Consider the following 20,870-nt stretch of genomic DNA (forward strand, 5'->3'; position numbering starts at 1 on the left):
ATCTACAACGCGACTGTTTTTATAAAATTCTTTACTGGCAAAAATCCTAACGTCAAGCATCAAACCCTCACCGGATGTGTTTGCACTCTATTCGCTCAAGTGTTTAGGGTTGATTCTCTCAATTCTCCCCTACTTCATGCTTTCTAAGATTTGTTTTTCTTCTAACAATCAACATTTATTCCATGCATGCATACACATATCATGAGGTCTTTCATTGGTTGTAATGGGGCTAGGGTCAAGGTAGGATGCATATATGGTTAAGTGAGCTTAAAATTTGAATCTTTGATAAGCTTAAACTTCCCACCTAACCTATGACATCCTATACAATTAAGTTCTAACCTAACTATCCATTTTTCACTTTTTAACATACTCATGCATTCTTTTCTCGATCACAACTCATATGCATTGATTTTATTGAGCTTCACTTTGGGGCATTTTGTCCCCTTTTTATTTCTTTCTTTTCTTCTTTTTCTTTCTTTTTCTATTTTTTTTCTTTTCTTCATATATATTATTCTTTTTTCTTTTTCTTTTGTTTTTCTCATTTTTTTTCTTTCTTTCAAACTATATATAAGAGTATCAATACATAAGCTCTATACATTTAATCAATACATGAGCATGTACCCAATTCCCAATATTTACAACAACGAAATATAAAACTACCCTTTTATTCACCCAATGTCCCAAGTTTTCCCACACTTGAATGTTACACACACTCACTAGCCTAAGCTAATCAAAGATCCAAATAAAGGACATTTATTGTTTTTCGCTTTAAGGCTTGTAATGTGCTAAATTAAAGAACAAAGTGGGTTAAGCGTAGGCTCAAATTTGCTAACAATGGAAGATAAAAGGTAAGGCTATTTGGGTAAGTGAGCTAAATGAAATGATGGCCTCAATCATATAAATGCATGAATACACAAAATAATGGACATAAAGAATCAAACAAATCAAAGATCACAATCATAGAAAGAGAATAATGCACACAAGAAGGAAAAATAAGTGGTTATAAGATGTAACCACCCAATTAGGCTCAAGACTCACATGCTTGTGTTCTTGGCTCACTACATGTTTCACAAAGTATGAATTCAAGCAAGTTACAAAAATTTTCAATCAAGTGGGGTGTGCTCTGTAGATAGATTCTTTTGAAAATTTCATCATTTTGACTAAGCTTATTAATGCAATGTTGTGATTGAGAGTTTAACAAAATTCCTTAGTTCACCCTTTTCTTTTCAATCAAAATAGGTTTCATATGAAAAAGGTTAACTAGGTCTTAACAATTCTAAAATAATTTCTAATCACAACCATAAGCTAAAAGATAACTATATAAGAAAAATCCAACTAAAGTATGAAATCTAGCATCCAAAATGACAAAGTATGCAACAACTAAGGCAAAAGCATCCAAAGTAATCCAAAACAGCCAATATATACAACAGTGTGCAAAACAAGATAACTAGGAGAATATAACTAGGAAATATGCCAAAATGTTCACCGATCCACCAATGGTGCCAACGGTAACCTCCCCACACTTAAGATTAAGCATCGTCCCCGATGCTAATCCTCAGGATCAGGGAGAGGTACGCCGGTCGGCTCTGGCTGGGGCTGTGGCTGAGGTGTCTCCTGAGTAGCCTGGGTCTGGGATGGTGCCACCACATGAACCGGCTCCTCCTCATGAGTATCCTCATCACGTAAATCCGCATGCTCCTCCTCGTGGGTCACCTCATCTGAACCGGGGGACTCCGAGAGAGGGGGCAGCTCAAGGCCCTGGGCCACAAACATTTGGTAAATCCGATCCAGGAGACGCATGATCTGACGCTGGCCGCGCTCCATGAACCAGAAAAGATGCTGAACCAGTAAGTAGTTTGGCTGAGGTGCTAGTGGTGGTGCTGTAGAAGAAGATGGTCATGCTGCTGCTGTGGAAAATGAGGGTCTAGCTGCCTCGACTACTGCTCGAGCTCGAGAGCGGCGCCTGGAAGGGGGCTTCTCATGCACCCACCCGCCCCATGGGATAGTAACTTCCTTCTCATCCTCATCTGGGGGCAGTGGAATCGCATCATCATCCCTTTATGGGGCGCCGACTAACTCAATCATCCTAGTGATCATGGTGGGAAATGGCAGAAGGCCACGGATGTGAGCGCGCCACATGCTTCTCCTGATCAGCTGGGGGAAATATACTTCCTTCCCTTCCATGACACAGCCAATCAGAAGAAACATATCCATTGGGATCTCAGAAAAGTGTGTAGTAGACAGGACATAGTGCACGAATATCTGCTGCCAGGTCCTAGCCTCCTTAGTCAGATAGGTGAATAGCATCCCCTTGGGCCTGGTGTTGGTGGACTCCATGACCCAAGAGGCGTCCGGTGTGGCAATGACGCTCTTCAGTGCTTCATAATCAAAAGTCATAGTGTTTATGGCAGTCTCTGCCTCCTGATATGCACAAATATCACCAGTCCGAGGTAGGCACTGTAAAACACTCTCAATATCTGCCTCAAGGATCGAAATCTGCCCACCCCACAGGTGCACGGACTCCAGAGTCTCTTGAAAGAAGTTACAATAAAACTCCTTGACCCAGGAAGTGTTGATCTGCCCAAATCCCTATCAATAAAGCCAAGGCCCAATCCCTGAATACGGGCCTCAATGAGTTCCTTCAGGTCGTCGGGTAAGGCCAATTTCTTCTCAATATTCAGGCCCGTCTTCTGATAGGCAGGAAAACAGAGCTCACAGTAGAGATTCGGGAACATGTATGTATCGGTAGGTGGTTTTAGCTGATTCTCCTTATCCACCTTATTAATCGGATTCTTGGCATAATTGACATAAGGGGAAAGGATAAGAGCTTGAGATTTCTTTCTCTTTTTGGAGGTGGTGGACTTTTCTATTCCTCCATCGGCCATCCTGAAAATCAAATAGGATATATAAGCACTTAACCAAGTAGAGAGATAGCAAGCAAGCAATGGGATAGTCATGAAGTGAGTCTATTAGGCACATTCACCATCATAACTCAAAAGAATGGTTAAACAGTTAAGTAAAATGAAAATTGAAGTTAGGAAGTTAAACTAGTTAGTGAGTTAAAAAAAATGAGATTCGTAGTTAGTGATATGATGGAAAACGGCTTAATTGAAAGAGAATAGCAAAATGTGTACACAAGCACGTTCACACTCATGAGGGAAGTGCAGTCATTGATGATGAAATATGAAATTACGAATGATGCAATTAATTGAAAACAAGTCATCAATCAATGCTTTGCAATAGTTAATATGGCAAGGTTGAACAGTTACACAAGTAGAATGCATCAACTATTTGCAATGCAAGGACCATACGCACAAAATTACAAGTTAGATTGAATGGGGAGTGAAGCACAAGAATAAGACATTCAACTAACTTGAAAAGTGTAAAAAAGGGATGGTTGAAAGTGAGTCATAGGAAACGTATGAAATATGGAAAAACTGACCCAAGGATACCTAAGAATTGAACTTGATGTAGCTTGGTGAATAAGCAATTTCAAAGCCAACAAGTTCAATCATAAGCAAGATGTTTGAAAGCAAAGCAATTCTAGAAAATTGGGCAGCATTTCGGCAGTAATTCGGACGTTTCCGGACAACAACTAATCAGCAGGAGAGTCACATGAATCTAAAAAGCAAGAGGCATAACCAAATAGTAGCAGAAAAATAATGGTCGTGCGCCCAATGGAAGTCACAAAGCCAGGCAGCATCAAAAGAATTACAGAATGAGAAATGCAACAGGCGCAATTATCACGCAGCAAAGCAATCAATATCACGCAGCAATGAATCAAAATAAGCTCAGATAGGAAAACAAATATGGCACAAAAATCAGGCCTAGAATCCTCTATCCAGAACCTAACTACCTAACAGCAGATATCTCTAGCTATCCTAACATGTAACGAAAAGAAAATTAAATTCTAATTAACAACAAATTAACAGTAAACTAACGAACGAAGAAAGAATGAAATACGGGGAACAGGGGAGCTACCTAGGAGCAGACCAGGAATATGTAGGAATGGAATGGGGGGGGTAGGCAGTAGTGAGGCTGGGAGGACGGAAATGCAGTGCCCGCCTCAGATGGTGGCGGCAGTGACCCCATGGCGGCGCAGCAGGGGCCGGCGCGGTGGTGGTTGAGAGAAGACAGAGAGAGCGAGGGAGTGAGAAAGAGGAATGAGCGAGAGAGAGAGAGAGAGAGAGAGAGAGAGAGAGAGAAAACGGGGTGAGGGAGGAGGAAGAAGGGTAGGGGGCGACGGCGGCGGAGGCACGCCGGCGCGGTGGTCAGAGGCGGGATGGGGGTGAGAGGGGTGGAAGAAGAAGAAGGGTGGGTTGGGGGATGGCTGATGGTGCATCTGTAAGATTGTTCGTCGCGCCTTAGGGTTATCCCATTTTAGAATCGACACGGGCGCGCACCGTGCGCGTCCGCGTGCATTGAAAATTTTTGGGGATGGACGCGGGAGCGTCATGTGCGCTCAGGCGTGACTTGTGGAACTAGCAAGGACACGCACGCGTAATGTGCGCGCGCGTGCGAAGAGTTAGGCTGGGTGCTCAGTGCTGGCCCAGCACCAGCATAACTCTCTGGACGAAGTATGGGCTGGGGCCAGCCGCTGAGGGACGCGTCCGCACAATGAGTGCGTCTGCGTGCTTGGCCATCTGGTGTAGGTGTGCGTGGGCGCGATGTACGCGCTCGCGTGTTTCCCCTTAACGTTGCAGGGACGCGCACGCGCACCGTGCGCATCTGCGTGGAACGAGTTGGGCTAAAAGCTCAACGTTTGCACAAGAGAGGCCCAACTCTCTGCAAAATCTATGGGGGCTGCATCCGCTTATGGACGCGTGCGCGCGCTCCCTTCACCCTTCTATTATTTGTTTTTTTTTTTGTTTAGAAGAATAAGCACAGAATTTAACACTCTCCTAAGCTATAAACATCCTAAAGCAACCAAAATTCAAATTTAACAAAATCTTTAAGTTTTTGAAAATTTTTCAAAAACAAAACAAACACAACTTGCACTTCAAGTAACCTGCTTTAACAACAATCTAAACTAATGAAAACACACTACAACAACCTATCAATCAAAACAAAATGTAGAAGAGTATGGAAAAGAAGGAAACTACTTATAATGGTAACTCAAATCACTTATTAAGTATATATACAAGAGAATGAAAAGAGTTTACCATGGTGGGGTGTCTCCCACCTAGCACTTTTAGTTTAAGTCCTTAAGTTGGGCATTTGGGAAGCTCTTGTCATGGTGGCTTATGCTTGTACTCATCCTTGAATCTCCAAGGATCATTGTGCCTCAAATGGTTGACAGAAATTCCAACCAAATTCACCATGCTTGGGCAAAGTTCTACCCAAGATATGAACTCCCATTGTTGGTCTACATGCTTCTCTCCGGGATCCCATATCTTGTTCTCACACCCATCTTCTAGTTGATTGTCAAGATTCTTCCATCCGGGTGGCTGATACATAGAATTCTCTTGAGTACACCAAGTCTTCTTCCTAGACCCATACAAAGTAGCATTCATCCGATCATAGTCTCTATACTTTGAGGTTTTGACCTTGATGAGTCTAATTCCAAACCTCCAACCACTACACAACTCTCTTTTACTCTTAATTCCACAAAGAGCTCTAAGTTGACCATCTTTTTTAATTAAACTATATTCAAGTGAGAAAGTAAAGCTTAGGGATAAGTGATGAGCAGATAATTTACGCTTTTTGGCATTGTTTTTTGTATGTTTTTAGTAGGATCTAGTTACTTTTAGGGATGTTTTCATTATTTTTTATGTTAAATTCACATTTCTGGACTTTACTATGAGTTTGTGTGTTTTTCTGTGATTCTGACCTTCCTGTACTCAAAATGGATTTTCTGGAGCTACAGAACTCAAAATGGTGCGCTTCCAATTGCGTTGGAAAGTAGACATCCAGGGCTTTCCAGAAATATATAATAGTCCATACTTTGCCTAAGTTTAGACGACGAAAACTGGCGTTCAACGCCAGCTCTCTGCCCAATTCTGGCGTCCAGCGCCAGAAACAAGTTGCAAAGTGGAGTTCAACGCTCAAACTGGCACAAAAGCTGGCGTTCAACTCCAAGAATGACCTCTCCACGTGTAGACTTCAAGATCAGCCCAAGCACACACCAAGTGGGCCCCGTAAGTGGATTTATGCATCAATTACTTACTTCTGTAAACCCTAGTAGCTAGTTTATTATAAATAGGACCTTTTACTATTGTATTAGACATCTTTGGACGCCTGCTTCTTAGATCAGAGGGGCTGGCCATTCGGCCAAGCCTGGACCTTTCACTTATGTATTTTCAAAGGTAGAGTTTCTGCACTCCATAGATTAAGGTGTGGAGCTCTGCTGTTCCTCAAAGATTAATGCAAAGTACTACTGTTTTCTATTCAATTCATCTTATTTCGCTTCTAAGATATTCATTCGCACTTCAACCTGAATGTGATGAACGTGACAATCATCATCATTCCCTATGAACGCGTGCCTGATAACCACTTCCGTTCTATATTAGATTGAATGAGTATCTCTTAGATCTCGTAATCAGAATCTTCGTGGTGTAAGCTAGAATGATGGTGGCATTCAGGAGAATCCGAAAAGTCTAAACCTTGTCTGTGGTATTCCGAGTAGGATTCAATGATTGAATGACTGTGACGAGCTTCAAACTCGCGAGTGCTGGGCGTAGTGACAGACGCAAAAGGAGGGTGAATCCTATTCCAGCATGATCGGGAACCTTAGATGATTAGCCGTGCCGTGACAGGGCATCTTGGACCATTTTCACAAGAGGAGGGGATGTAGCCACTGACAACGGTGATGCCCTTGCATAAAGCCAGCCATGGAAAGGAGTGAGACTGATTGGATGAAGACAGCAGGAAAGCAGAGGTTCAGAGGAACGAATGCATCTCCATACGCTTATCTGAAATTCTCACCAATGATTTACATAAGTATTTCTATCCTTCTTTTATTATTTAATTTCGAAAACCCCATTACTATTTTATATCCGCCTGACTGAGATTTACAAGGTGACCATAGCGTGCTTCATACCAACAATCTCCGTGGGATTCGACCCTTACTCACGTAAGGTATTACTTGGACGACCCAGTGCACTTGCTGGTTAGTTGTGCGAAGTTGTGAACCATGGTATTGGCATCATGTTTTTGGCGCCATTACCAGGGAAAGAAAGAGCAATGAATTTTACATAATCAAGGTGTAATCACAATTTCGTCCACAAAGTTTTTGGCACCGTTGCCGGGGATTGTTCGAGTTTGGACAACTGACGGTTCATCCTGTTGCTCAGATTAGGTAACTTTCTTTTCATTTTCTTTTCAAAAAATTTTCAAAATTTTCTCACCTGTTTTCGAAAAAAAAAAAGAGATTTTTCAAAAAAAAATGTTTTCAAAAATCTATTTTTCTTCAGAATTTTTAAGAATGAATTCTAGTGTTTCATGAAGCATGTTGAAGCCTGGCTGGCTGTAAAGCCATGTCTAAATTCTTTGGACTGAAGTTTTGGCTTAAAATTGAATGAATTACACTCATATTTTGACTAAAGCTTGGCTGGCTATTAAGCCATGCCTGACCCTTTGATTGGAGCTTTAGACTAACATGGCAAGATTCCTGGAATTCATATTAAAAGTTTTGGAATCCTTATTTTTCCCTTTCAAATAATTTTCAAAAAAAAATACCAAAAAAATCATAAAATCATAAAAATAAAAAATATTTTTGTGTTTCTTGAGTCATGTTATAAGTTAGGTGTCAATTGCATATTCATCTTGCATTTTTTCGAAAATTTTCATGCATTCATAGTGTTCTTCATGATCTTCAAGTTGTTCTTGGTAAGTCTTCTTGTTTGATCTTTGCATTTGCATGTTTTGTGTCTTTTCTTGTTTTTCATATGCATTCTTGAATTCTTAGTGCCTAAGCATTAAAGATTTCTAAGTTTGGTGTCTTGCATGTTTTCTTTGCATTAAAAATTTTTCAAAAATATGTTCTTGATGTTCATCATGATCTTCATAGTGTTCTTGGTGTTCATCTTGACATTCATAGCATTCTTGCATGCATCACATGTTTTGATCTAAAATTCTCATGCATTGCATCATTTTCATGTTTCTCTCTCTCATCATTAAAAATTCAAAAATAAAAAAAAATATCTTTCCCTTTTTCTCTCTTAAAATTTTGAAAATTAGATTTGACTTTTTCAAAAATTTAAAAAAAAAAATCTAGTTTTTTTATGAGTCAAATCAAATTTTCAATTTAAAAATCTTATCTTTTTCAAAATCTTTTTCAAAAATCAAATCTTTTTCATTTTTCTTAATTTTACATCATATTTTCGAAAATAACATCAATTAATGTTTTGATTCAAAAATTTCAAGTTTGTTACTTACTTGTTAAGAAAGATTCAAACTTTAAGTTCTAGAATCATATCTTGTGATTTCTTGTGAATCAAGTCATTAATTGAGATTTTAAAAATCAAATCTTTTTCAAAACTAATTTCAATCATATCTTTTCAAAAATATCTTCTTATCTTATCTTTTTCAAAAATTTGTTTTCAAAATATCTTTTCTAACTTCTTATCTTCTTATCTTTTCAAAATTGATTTTCAAAATTTGTTTCAACTAACTAACCAACTTTTTGTTTGTTTCTTACCTTTTTCAAAACTACCTAACTAACTTTCTCTCTCTAATTTTCGAAAATATCTTTCCTCTTTTTCAAAATTTCTTTTTAATTAACTAATTATTTTAATTTTTTATTTGAATTTTCGAAAACTACTAACCTTTTTTAAAAACTATTTTCGAAAATCACTAACCCTTTTTCAAAAATTATTTTCAAAAATCCTCTCCCTCTCTCATCTTATTCTATTTATTTATTCATCTCCTAACATCTCTTCCTCACATCACTCACCAAATTCGAACCCTCTCTTCTATCTGTGTTCGAATTTTTTTCTTCTTTTCTTCTTCTACTAACAATAAGGAACCTCTTTATTGTGACATAGAGGATTCCTCTTCTTTTCTTTTTCTCTTTTCTTTCTTATGAGCAGGGACAAAGAAAAAGGCATTCTTGTTGAAGCTGATCCAGAACCTGAAAGGACTCTGAAGAGGAAACTAAGAGAAGCTAAATTACAACAATCCAAAGACAACCTTATTGAAAATTTCAAACAAGCAAAGGAGATGGCAGCCGAACCCAACAACAATAATGCAAGGAGAATGCTTGGTGACTTTACTGCACCTAATTCCAATTTACATGGAAGAAGCATCTCCATTCCTACCATTGGAGTAAACAATTTTGAGCTGAAACCTCAGCTAGTTTCTCTGATGCAGCAGAATTGCAAGTTTCATGGACTTCCATCTGAAGATCCTTTTCAGTTCTTAACTGAATTCTTGCAGATCTGTGATACTATTAAGACTAATGGAGTAAATCCTGAAGTCTACAGGCTCATGCTTTTCCCTTTTGCTGTAAGAGACAGAGCTAGAATATGGTTGGACTCTCAACCCAAAGACAGCCTGAACTCTTGGGATAAGCTGGTCACGGCTTTCTTAGCCAAGTTCTTTCCTCCTCAAAAGCTGAGCAAGCTTAGAGTGGATGTTCAGACCTTCAGACAGAAAGAAGGTGAATCCCTCTATGAAGCTTGGGAAAGATACAAACAGTTGACCAAAAAGTGTCCTTCTGACATGCTTTCAGAATGGACCATCCTGGATATATTCTATGATGGTCTGTCTGAGTTATCAAAGAGGTCATTGGACACTTCTACAGGCGGATCCATTCACCTAAAGAAAACGCCTGCAGAAGCTCAAGAACTCATTGACATGGTTGCTAATAACCAGTTCATGTACACTTCTGAGAGGAATCCTGTGAATAATGGGACGCCTATGAAGAAGGGAGTTCTTGAAATTGATACTCTGAATGCCATACTGGCTCAGAATAAAATATTGACTCAGCAAGTCAATATGATTTCCCAGAGTTTGAATGGAATGCAAGCTGCATCCAACAGTACTCAAGAGGCATCTTCTGAAGAAGAAGCTTATGATCCTGAGAACCCTGCAATAGCAGAGTTAAAATACATGGGTAAACCATATGCAAACACCTACAATCCATCATGGAGAAATCACCCAAATCTCTCATGGAAGGATCAAAAGCCTCAACAAGGCCTTAATAATGGTGGAAGAAACAGGTTTAGCAATAGCAAGCCTTTTCCATCATCCACTCAGCAACAGACAGAGAATTCTGAGCAAAATCCATCTAGCTTAGCAAATCTAGTCTCTGATCTATCTAAGGCCACTGTGAGTTTCATGAATGAAACAAGATCCTCCATTAGAAATTTGGAAGCACAAGTGGGCCAGCTGAGTAAAAGGATCACTGAAATTCCTCCTAGTACTCTTCCAAGCAATACAGAAGAAAATCCAAAAGGAGAGTGCAAGGCCATTGACATAAGCAAAATGGCCGAACCCAAAGAGGGAGAGAAGGACGTGAATCCCAAGGAGAAAGACCTCCTGGGACGTCTAGTGATCAATAAGGTGCTTCCCTCTGAGGAACCTAAGGAATCTGAGGCTCATCTAGAGACCATAGAGATTTCATTGAACCTCCTTATGCCCTTCATGAGCTCTGATGAGTATTCTTCTTCTGAAGAGAATGAAGATGTCACTGAAGATCAAACTGCCAAGTTTCTTGGTGCAATCATGAAGCTAAATGCCAAATTATTTGGTATTGAGACTTGGGAAGATGAACCTCCCTTGTTCACCAATGAACTAAGTGATCTGGATCAACTGACATTGCCTCAGAAGAAACAGGATCCTAGAAAGTTCATAATACCTTGTATCATAGGCACCATGATCTTTAAGGCTCTGTGTGACCTTGGTTCAGGGATAAACCTCATGTCCCTCTCTGTAATAGAGAAACTAGGAATCTATGGGGTGCTAAAATCTCATTAGAGATGGCAAACAATTCAAGAAAACAGGCTTATGGACAAGTAGAGGATCTGTTAGTAAAGGTTGAAGGCCTTTACATCCCTGCTGATTTCATAGTCCTGGATACTGGAAAGGAAGAGGATGAATCCATCATCCTAGGAAGACCTTTCCTAGCCACAGCAAGAGCTGTGATTGATGTGGACAGAGGAGAATTGATCCTTCAATTAAATAAGGACAACCTTGTGTTTACAACTCAAGGATCTCTCTCTGCATCCATGGAGAGGAAGCAGAAAAAGCTTCTCTCAAAGCAGAGTCAACCAAAGCCCCCACAGTCAAACTCTAAGTTTGGTGTTGGGAGGCCACAACCAAACTCTAAGTTTGGTGTCAAACCCCCATATCCAAACTCTAAGTTTGGTGTTGGGAGGTCTCAACAAAGCTCTGCACATCTGTGAGGCTCCATGAGAGCCCACTGTCAAGCTATTGACATTAAAGAAGTGCTTGTTGGGAGGCAACCCAATTCTTATTTATCTAACGATATTTTCTTAGTTATATGTATTTATAGGTTCATGATCATGTGGAGTCACAAAATAAATATAAAAATTGAAAACGGAATCAAAAACAGCAGAAGAAAAATCACACCCTGGAGGAAGACCTTACTGGCGTTTAAACGCCAATAAGAAGCATGTTTTGGGCGTTCAACGCCAAAACAGAGCATGGTTCTGGCGCTGAACGCCAGAAATGGGCAGCATCTGGGCGTTTGAACACCAGAAATGCACCCTGGAGAAGAGCTGGCACTGAACGCCCAGAACAAGCATGGTTCTGGCGTTCAACGCCAGAAATGGGCAACAAATGGGTGTTGAACGCCCAAAATGGGCACCAACCTGGCGCTGAACGCCCAGAGTTGTGTGCAAAGGCATTTTACATGCCGAATTTGGTGCAAGGTTGTAAATCCTTGAACACCTCAGGATTCGTGGACCCCACAGGATCATCTCAGGATCTATGGACCCCACAGGATCCCCACCCACCTCACCCTCTCTCTCTCTCTCTCCATTCATGATCATCCCTTCTGCTTTCCATTCACCACTCACATCCATACACACATCCCTCTATCTCCTCCATATCTTTTTCTTCTTCTTCTATTCTCTCTTCTTTTGCTCGAGGATGAGCAACATTCTAAGTTTGGTGTGGTAAAAGCATAAGCTTTTTGTTTTTCCATTACCATTGATGGCACCTAAGACCGGAGAAACCTCTAGAAAAGGGGAAGGGAAGACAAAGGCTTCCACCTCCGAGTCATGGGAGATGGAAAGATTCATCTCAAAGGTCTATAGCTCAGTGGTAGAACATGTGGCTGCAAATCAAGAGATCCTTGAGATACCTCAGGGGATGCATCCTCCTCCACAAAACTATTGAGAGCAAATCAACACCTCCCTAGGAGAATTAAGTTCCAATATGGGACAACTAAGGGTGGAACATCAAGAGCACTCCATCATCCTTCATGAAATAAGAGAAGATCAAAAAGCAATGAGGGAGGAGCAACAAAGACAAGGAAGAGACATAGAAGAGCTCAAGGACATTATTGGTTCCTCAAGAAGGAAACGCCACCATCACTAAGGTGGACTCATTCCTTGTTCTTACTTTCTCTGTTTTTCGTTTTCTATGTTATGTGCTTATCTATGTTTGTGTCTTCATTACATGATCATTAGTAGTTAGTAACTATGTCTTAAAGTTATGAATGTCCTATGAATCCATCACCTCTCTTAAATGAAAAATGTTTTAATTCAAAAGAACAAGAAGTACATGAGTTTTGAATTTATCCTTGAACTTAGCTTAATTATATTGATGTGGTGACAATGCTTCTTGTTTTCTGAATGAATGCTTGAACAGTGCATATGTCTTTTGAAGTTGTTATTTAAGAATGTTAAATATGTTGGCTCTTGAAAGAATGATGACTAGGAGACATGTTATCTGATAATCTAAAAAATCATAAAAATGATTCTTGAAGCAAGAAAAAGCAGCAAAGAACAAAGCTTGCAGAAAAAAAAATAGGCAAAAAAAAAAAAGAAAAAAAAAAGAGCAAGCAGAAAAAGCCAAAGCTCTTAAAACCAAGAGGCAAGAGCAAAAAGCCAATAACCCTTAAAACCAAAAGGCAAGGGCAATTAAAAAGGATCCCAAGGCTTTGAGCATCAGTGGATAGGAGGGCCTAAAGGAATAAAATCCTGGTCTAAGCGGCTAAACCAAGCTGTCCCTAACCATGTGCTTGTGGCGTGTAGGTGTCAAGTGAAAACTTGAGACTGAGCGGTTAAAGTCAAGGTCCAAAGCAAAAAAAAGAGTGTGCTTAAGAACCCTGGACACCTCTAATTGGGGACTTTAGCAAAGCTGAGTCACAATCTGAAAAGGTTCACCCAATTATGTGTCTGTGGCATTTATGTATCCGGTGGTAATACTGGAAAACAAAGTGCTTAGGGCCACGGCCAAGACTCATAAAATAGCTGTGTTCAAGAATCATCATACTAAACTAGGAGAATCAATAACACTATCTGAACTCTGAGTTCCTATAGATGCCAATCATTCTGAACTTCAATGGATAAAGTGAGATGCCAAAACTATTCAAGAGGCAAAAAGCTACAAGTCCCGCTCATTGATAGTTTGGAATTTATAGTATATTCTCTTCTTTTTATCCTATTTGATTTTCAGTTGCTTGGGGACAAGCAACAATTTAAGTTTGGTGTTGTGATGAGCGGATAATTTATACGCTTTTTGGCATTGTTTTTAGTATGTTTTTAGTAGGATCTAGTTACTTTTAGAGATGTTTTCATTAGTTTTTATGTTAAATTCACATTTCTGGACTTTACTATGAGTTTGTGTATTTTTCTGCGATTTCAGGTATTTTCTGGCTGAAATTGAGGGACTTGAGCAAAAATCAGATTCAGAGGTTGAAGAAGGACTGCTGATGCTGTTGGATTCTGACCTGCCTGCACTCAAAATGGAGTTTCTGGAGCTACAGAACTCAACATGGCGCGCTTCCAATTGCGTTGGAAAGTAGACATCCAGGGCTTTCCAGCAATATATAATAGTCCATACTTTGCTCAAGTTTAAACGACGCAAACTGGCGTTCAACGCCAGCTCTCTGCCTAATTCTGGCGTCCAGCGCTAGAAACAAGTTGCAAAGTGGAGTTCAACGCCCAAACTGGCACAAAAGCTGGCGTTCAACTCCAAGAATGACCTCTCCACGTGTAGACTTCAAGCTCAGCCCAAGCACACACCAAGTGGGCCCCGGAAGTGGATTTATGCATCAATTACTTACTTCTGTAAACCCTAGTAGCTAGTTTATTATAAATAGGACCTTTTACTATTGTATTAGACATCTTTGGACGCCTGGTTCTTAGATCAGAGGGGCTGGCCATTCGGCCATGCCTGGACCTTTCACTTATGTATTTTCAACGCTAGAGTTTCTGCACTCCATAGATTAAGGTGTGGAGCTCTGCTGTTCCTCAAAGATTAATGCAAAGTACTACTGTTTTCTATTCAATTCATCTTATTTCGCTTCTAAGATATTCATTCGCACTTCAACCTGAATGTGATGAACGTGACAATCATCATCATTCCCTATGAACGCGTGCCTGACAACCACTTCCGTTCTACATTAGATTGAATGAGTATCTCTTAGATCTCTTAATCAGAATCTTCGTGGTGTAAGCTAGAATGATGGCGGCATTCAAGAGAATTCGGAAAGTCTAAACCTTGTATGTGGTATTCCGAGTAGGATTCAATGATTGAATGACTGTGACGAGCTTCAAACTCACGAGTGCTGGGCATAGTGACAGACGCAAAAGGAGGGTGAATCCTATTCCAGCATGATCGGGAACCTCAGATGATTAGCCGTGCCGTGACAGGGCATCTTGGACCATTTTCACAAGAGGAGGGGATGTAGCCACTGACAACGGTGATGCCCTTGCATAAAGCCATCGATGGAAAGGAGTGAGACTGATTGGATGAAGACAGCAGGAAAGCAGAGGTTCAGAGGAACGAATGCATCTCCATACGCTTATCTGAAATTCTCACCAATGATTTACATAAGTATTTCTATCCTTCTTTTATTATTTAATTTCGAAAACCCCATTACTATTTTATATCCGCCTGACTGAGATTTACAAGGTGACCATAGCTTGCTTCATACCAACAATCTCCGTGGGATTCGACCCTTACTCACGTAAGGTATTACTTGGACGACCCAGTGCACTTGCTGGTTAGTTGTGCGAAGTTGTGAACCATGGTATTGGCATCATGTTTTTGGCGCCATTACCAGGGAAAGAAAGAGCAATGAATTTTACATAATCAAGGTGTAATCACAATTTCGTCCACCAATAAGAATTTTACCCACTTGAATGTTGTGTTGGATGGTGACTTGGGGAGGGAGACCTCCCCACACTTAGACAATGCGAGGTCTACTTTTTTAGGCTCTTCTTTAATTGCTTCCACCTCTTCGCAAGCTTCTTCAATTTCAACCTTTTCCCTTTTATCACTTGGCTTGGTGTTGCCTTCAAGAGCTTCAATTTCTCGCCAAATGAGAGGTGATTCAATTTTGGATAGGAATTCATTGATGAATGAATTCATCTCTCTATCAACCTCTTCATATTCTTCAATTTTGATATACACCATGCCGACTTTTTCCTTTTGGTGGCTCTCTTCCAATTCACTCTCTTCTTCATTACTCACCAAAGGTATGGGAGGTTGTGCACATTCTTCTACAATTTCAACATCATGTCCAAAGGGAGAGGATTCCATTGTAGATAGGAATTCCTCCATGATTGATTCCATCTCTTGATAAGCCTCTTCCAAGTCTCCAACGATGACATGCCTTGGAGGTTGCGCACCCTCATCAACATCAATATCTAGCTTCTTGGAAGAATGCTCCATGATGCTATATTCCCATGGACTTTCAACATCTCCTAAATCTTCAACCACTTCTTCCTTTTCTTCAATAGCCATAGGCTCCTCCAATTGCTCTAATACAAAATAACATCCCTCATTACCCACCGGAGTTTCCAATCTCTCCTTCATGCTATGCTCTTCAATGGATTCTTCACATGTGGCCAGGGAAGCACCTTGAGTGTTCAAGCATTGGTAGGCTAAGGTATGCACTACCTTGGTCAAGTTAGTAACAAACTCTAGGGTGTTCCTTTGCATATCCGCTTGTCCTTGAAGTAGAAAGGTGAGAGAATCATCTATTAGGACTTGGGGTGGATATGAGGGTTCATTATTTTGGAGAGGGGATTCATAGTAGGAAGGCAGTTCTTCTTGGTAAGGGTATGGAGATGGTGTGCATTGAGGTGGTTCTTGGTAGTAGTCATGATATGATTGTGGTGGTTCCAAAGGTTCTTGCTCATAATGGTCATAAGAATATGGTATGGGTGATTGGTCATGTGATGGATAGGGATCATAGGAAGGTGTTTGGTAATGAGAGGCTTGTGAGAATGGTTGAGGTTCATGTTGAGGATAAGAGTTATAGGCATATGATAGTGGTAGTTGATTTTCACATAAAGTTTCACCATAGCCATTGAATTGACATGCATTATGATGAAAATTATACCTATACGCATCCAGAGGTTGTTGCCAATAGGAGTGATCAATTCCTTGAGACTCCTCCCATCTTTGTTGGTTCCATCCATAATGAGTATCATCATTGAAGTTCACATTTTCTACAACACAATTAGAACCAAACTCATAGCCAAAGTGAGAATTCATAGTGACAAGAGAAAATATGAAACAAAAACTAACTAGAAATAACGAAATGAAATCCTACAAATAGCAAAGCTATTTATAATATTCACATATATACAATAACCAATAACACAACACCATTGCAACTCCCCGGCAACGGCGCCATTTTGATGATTAGACTTTTGAGTGGTTTAGAATTCACAATAGATTCTCGTTGCAATATAGTTTCTAAACCAACAATAGTCCTTTCATACAAAAATTTTTGTTTGTCACTAGTACAAATCCCTAAATTTATAAACCGAAGTATTGAACCTCGGGTCGTTCTCCCTAGGAATTGCAACAAAGTGTATTGTTATTGGTTATGGAGCTATGTTTGGGGTTTTTGAGATATTAGACATGAAAAGTAAATGGCAATGAAAATAAACTAACAACTAGAAAGCTCTTGGCAAGGTTGTGAGAATTAGAAGTCCTATCCTAGTTATCCTCCTCAATTGTGACTACAATTGTCCATTGTTACCACTTAGTTAACCTCTAACTATGAAGGAAAGTCAAGTGGATATCCACAAGTCCTAGCCAACTCCCAAGGGAAAGACTAGCTTTAGTGGTATCCAAATCAATTAGCAACTTCTAATTATCAATCAACAAGGGAATTAGATAACACAAGCCTCACTAATTACTCTACCATAGCCAAGAGGAACAAAATCTACACTAAAATCCAACCAAGCATTTTATCAAATACTTGGAAGGCATAAAAGTAAAGCAAAGTAAAATTACAAGGAAAGTAAAGATACACTACTCAATTGCAAGGAAATTAACAACAACAATTCAATTGAACAATAAAGGAACATGAATCATAAATTGTATTAAAGGAAAATGGAAGAAACAAAAGTGCATCAAAGAGAAATAGAAGAACAAAAGTGCACCAACATAAAAGTAGAGAATTACATGAATTAAATGCTAAACTAGAGAGAGGAAAGGTAGAAGAAGAAGAAAGCATGAATTGAAACCTAGATCTAAATTATTGAACTAAACCTAATCCTAATTCTAATCCTAGAGAGAAGTGAGAGCTTCTCTCTCTAAAACTAAAGAACTAAACTATCCTAATGTGTTGTGTATTGTCCTCCTCCCCCTCCCCCCCTTCATTCTTTGGTCTTTTTAGTCTCTTTGCCGCCAAAAGCTCAGCTCTAAATGGGGCTGGAAACCCTCCAAAATCGCCAAGCATGTTTTCCTCTTTAAAAATCACGTGTGGGCATCGGCGTGTGTGCGCCCAGTGCGCGCGCGCACCCCTGGGGAATTTCACGCTCTGCGCATAAGCGCATAGTGCGCGTGCGCGCCCATGGGGTTTCCAAACTTTTGGCTTTTCATGATTTCTCCATGTTGTATGCTTTCTTTTCACTCCTTTGATCTCTTCCTAGCCCTTTTCAACCTGAAATCACTAGCAAACACATCAAGGCATCTAGTGGAATCAAAGGCAAATTAAAATTATCAAATTAAAGGTCTAAAAAGCATATTTTCACATCTAGGCACAAGTATGGAGACAATCACAAAACCATGCTATTTCATTGGATAAATGTGAGGAAAGGTTATCAAAATGCTCTAACTGCAACTCAAGATAAACCCTACAAAGGGGGTTTATCAGTAAGCCATGTCTAATCTTTTGGAACGAGGTTTCAACTATCCTTAGAAGAGCTTCTTTGTCTTTCTCAGCAAATTAGCTGTTGTATGTAATGATTTGCTAAAGCTTGGCTGGCCATTGGCCATGTCTAGTGTTTTGGACCGGAGCTTTCACTGAAAGCTTGGCTGGCTAATAAGCCATGTCTAATTCCTGGACCGAAGCTTTAGACTAACATTGCATGATTCCTGGAATTCTTATTAAAAATTTTGAAATTCTTATTTTTCTTTTTCAAATTAATTTTCGAAAATTACCAAACAAAAAATTTAATAAAATCATAAAGACTAAAAATATTTTATGTTTCTTGTTTGAGTCTGGTGTCAATTTTTAAGTTTGGTGTAAATTGCATCCTTTTAATTTCCTGAAAATTTTTGAAAACTCATGCATGATGTTCTTCATGATCTTCAAAGTGTTCTTGATAATTGTCTTTGTTTGATCTTTAGTTTTTCTTGTTTTGTGTCTTTTTTTGTTTTTTATATGCATTTTCAATTTGTTAGTGCCTAAACATTGTCAATTTCTAAGTTTGGTGTCTTGCATGTTTCTCTTTCCTTAAAAGTTTTCAAAAATAAAGTTCTTGGTGTTCATCTTGACATTCAAAGTGTTCTTAGTATTTATCTTGACATTCAAAGTGTTCTTGCATGCATTATGTGTTTTGATTCATAATTTTCATGTTTGGAGTCTTTTTGTTGTTCTTCTCTTTCTTCATTAAAATTTCAAAAATAAAAAAAATATCTTTCCCTTATTTCATTCATAATTTTCGAAAATTTGGTTTGATTTAGTCAAAAGTTTTAAAAATCTAGTTGTTTCTTATGAGTCAAGTCAAATTTTCAATTTAAAAATCTTATCTTTTCAAAACTTTTTCAAAAATCAAATCTTTTTCATCTTTCTTTTATGATTTTCGAAAATTTTAAAAATGATTTTCAAAATCTTTTTCTTAATTTCATTTCATAATTTCAAAATCTTTACTAACAATTAATGTGATTGATTCAAAAATTTTAAAGTTTGTTACTTGCCTATTAAGAAAGGTTCAATCTTTAAATTTTAGAATCATATCTTTTAGTTTCTTGTTAGTCAAGTAATCAACTTTAATTTTCAAAATCAAATCTTTTTAATTTCTTTTTCAAATCTTTTTCAAATTTATTTTCAATCATATCTTTTTCAAAATCAATTTCAAAATCTTTTCTAACTTCTTATCTTTTCAAAATTGATTTTCAAATCTTTTTCAATTAACTACTTGACTTTTTGTTTGCTTTACTATTTCCTATCTTTTTCAAAATCACCTAACTAATTTTCTCTATCTAACTTTCGAAAACTCCTCCCCTATTTTTCAAAATTCCTTTCTAATTAACTAATTGTTTTAAATTTTAATTTTAATTTTTGAATTCTCCCCCCTCTCATCTCTTTCTATTTATTTATTCATCTACTAACACTTCTCTTCTACTCAAAATTCAAACCCCTTCTTCCTCTCTGTGTTCGAATTTTTCTCTTCTCCTTCTTCTATTCTTTTTCTCTACTCACATAAAGGAATCTCTATACTGTGACATAGAGGATTCCTCTTCTTTTCTGTTCTCTTCTTTTTCATATGAGCAGGAACAGGGATAAAGACATTCTTATTGAAGCTGATCCTGAACCTGAAAGGACTCTTAAGAGAAAAGTAAGAGAAGCTAAAGCACAACCCTCTGGAGAGAACCTGACAGGAATTTTCGAAAAAGAATGAGACATGGCCGAACCAAATAATAATGCCAACAATGCAAGGAAGATGCTTGGTGACTTCATTGCACCCTCTGCTAACTTCTATGGAAGAAGCATCTCAATTCCTGTAATTAGAGCAAACAAATTTGAGCTTAAGCCTCAATTAGTTTCTCTAATGCAACAGAATTGCAAGTTTCATGGACTTCCAATGGAAGATCCTCATCAGTTCTTAGCTGAATTCTTGCAAATCTGTGACACTGTCAAGACCAATGGAGTTGATCCCGAGGTCTACAGGCTTATGCTTTTCCCTTTTGCTGTAAAAGACAGAGCTAGAACATGGTTGGATTCACAACCTAAGGAAAGCCTGAACTCTTGGGAAAAGCTGGTCAGTGCTTTCCTGGCCAAATTCTTTCCTCCTCAAAAGATGAGCAAGCTTAGAGTGGAAATCCAAACCTTCAGACAGAAGGAAGGAGAATCCCTCTATGAAGCTTGAGAAAGATATAAGCAATTGATCAAAAGGTGTCCTACTGACATGCTTCCAGAATGGAGCATCATATGTGTCTATGGCATTTATGTATCCGGTGGTAATACTGGAAAACAAAGTGCTTAGGGCCACGGCCAAGACTCATAAAGTAGCTGTGTTCAAGAATCAACATACTGAACTAGGAGAATTAATAGCACCATCTGAATTCTGAGTTCCTATAGATGCCAATCATTCTGAACTTCAAGGGATAAAGTGAGATGCCAAAACTGTTCAGAGGCAAAAAGCTACTAGTCCCGCTCATCTAATTGGAGTTAAGTTTCATTGATATTTTGGAATTTATAGTATATTCTCTACTTTTTATCCTATTTGATTTTCAGTTGCTTGGGGACAAGCAACAATTTAAGTTTG

The 20,870-nt window shown here is 38.8% G+C and overlaps 2 non-coding genes across 2 annotated transcripts; both read right to left on the reverse strand.

Annotated features, from left to right (window-relative positions):
* Nucleotides 1-9,558: 9,558 nt before the first annotated feature.
* Nucleotides 9,559-9,666, reverse strand: LOC112774193 (small nucleolar RNA R71). The gene has a single exon (XR_003188692.1). It is a non-coding gene; the product is annotated as a small nucleolar RNA R71 (small nucleolar RNA).
* A 10,742-nt stretch (nt 9,667-20,408) lies between these two features.
* On the reverse strand, nt 20,409-20,516 carry LOC112774323 (small nucleolar RNA R71). Its single transcript, XR_003188817.1, has one exon. It is a non-coding gene; the product is annotated as a small nucleolar RNA R71 (small nucleolar RNA).
* Between the last annotated feature and the right edge of the window lie 354 nt (nt 20,517-20,870).

The sequence above is a fragment of the Arachis hypogaea genome, chromosome 18 (genome assembly GCF_003086295.3).
Source record: "Arachis hypogaea cultivar Tifrunner chromosome 18, arahy.Tifrunner.gnm2.J5K5, whole genome shotgun sequence".
Lineage (NCBI taxonomy): Eukaryota > Viridiplantae > Streptophyta > Magnoliopsida > Fabales > Fabaceae > Arachis > Arachis hypogaea.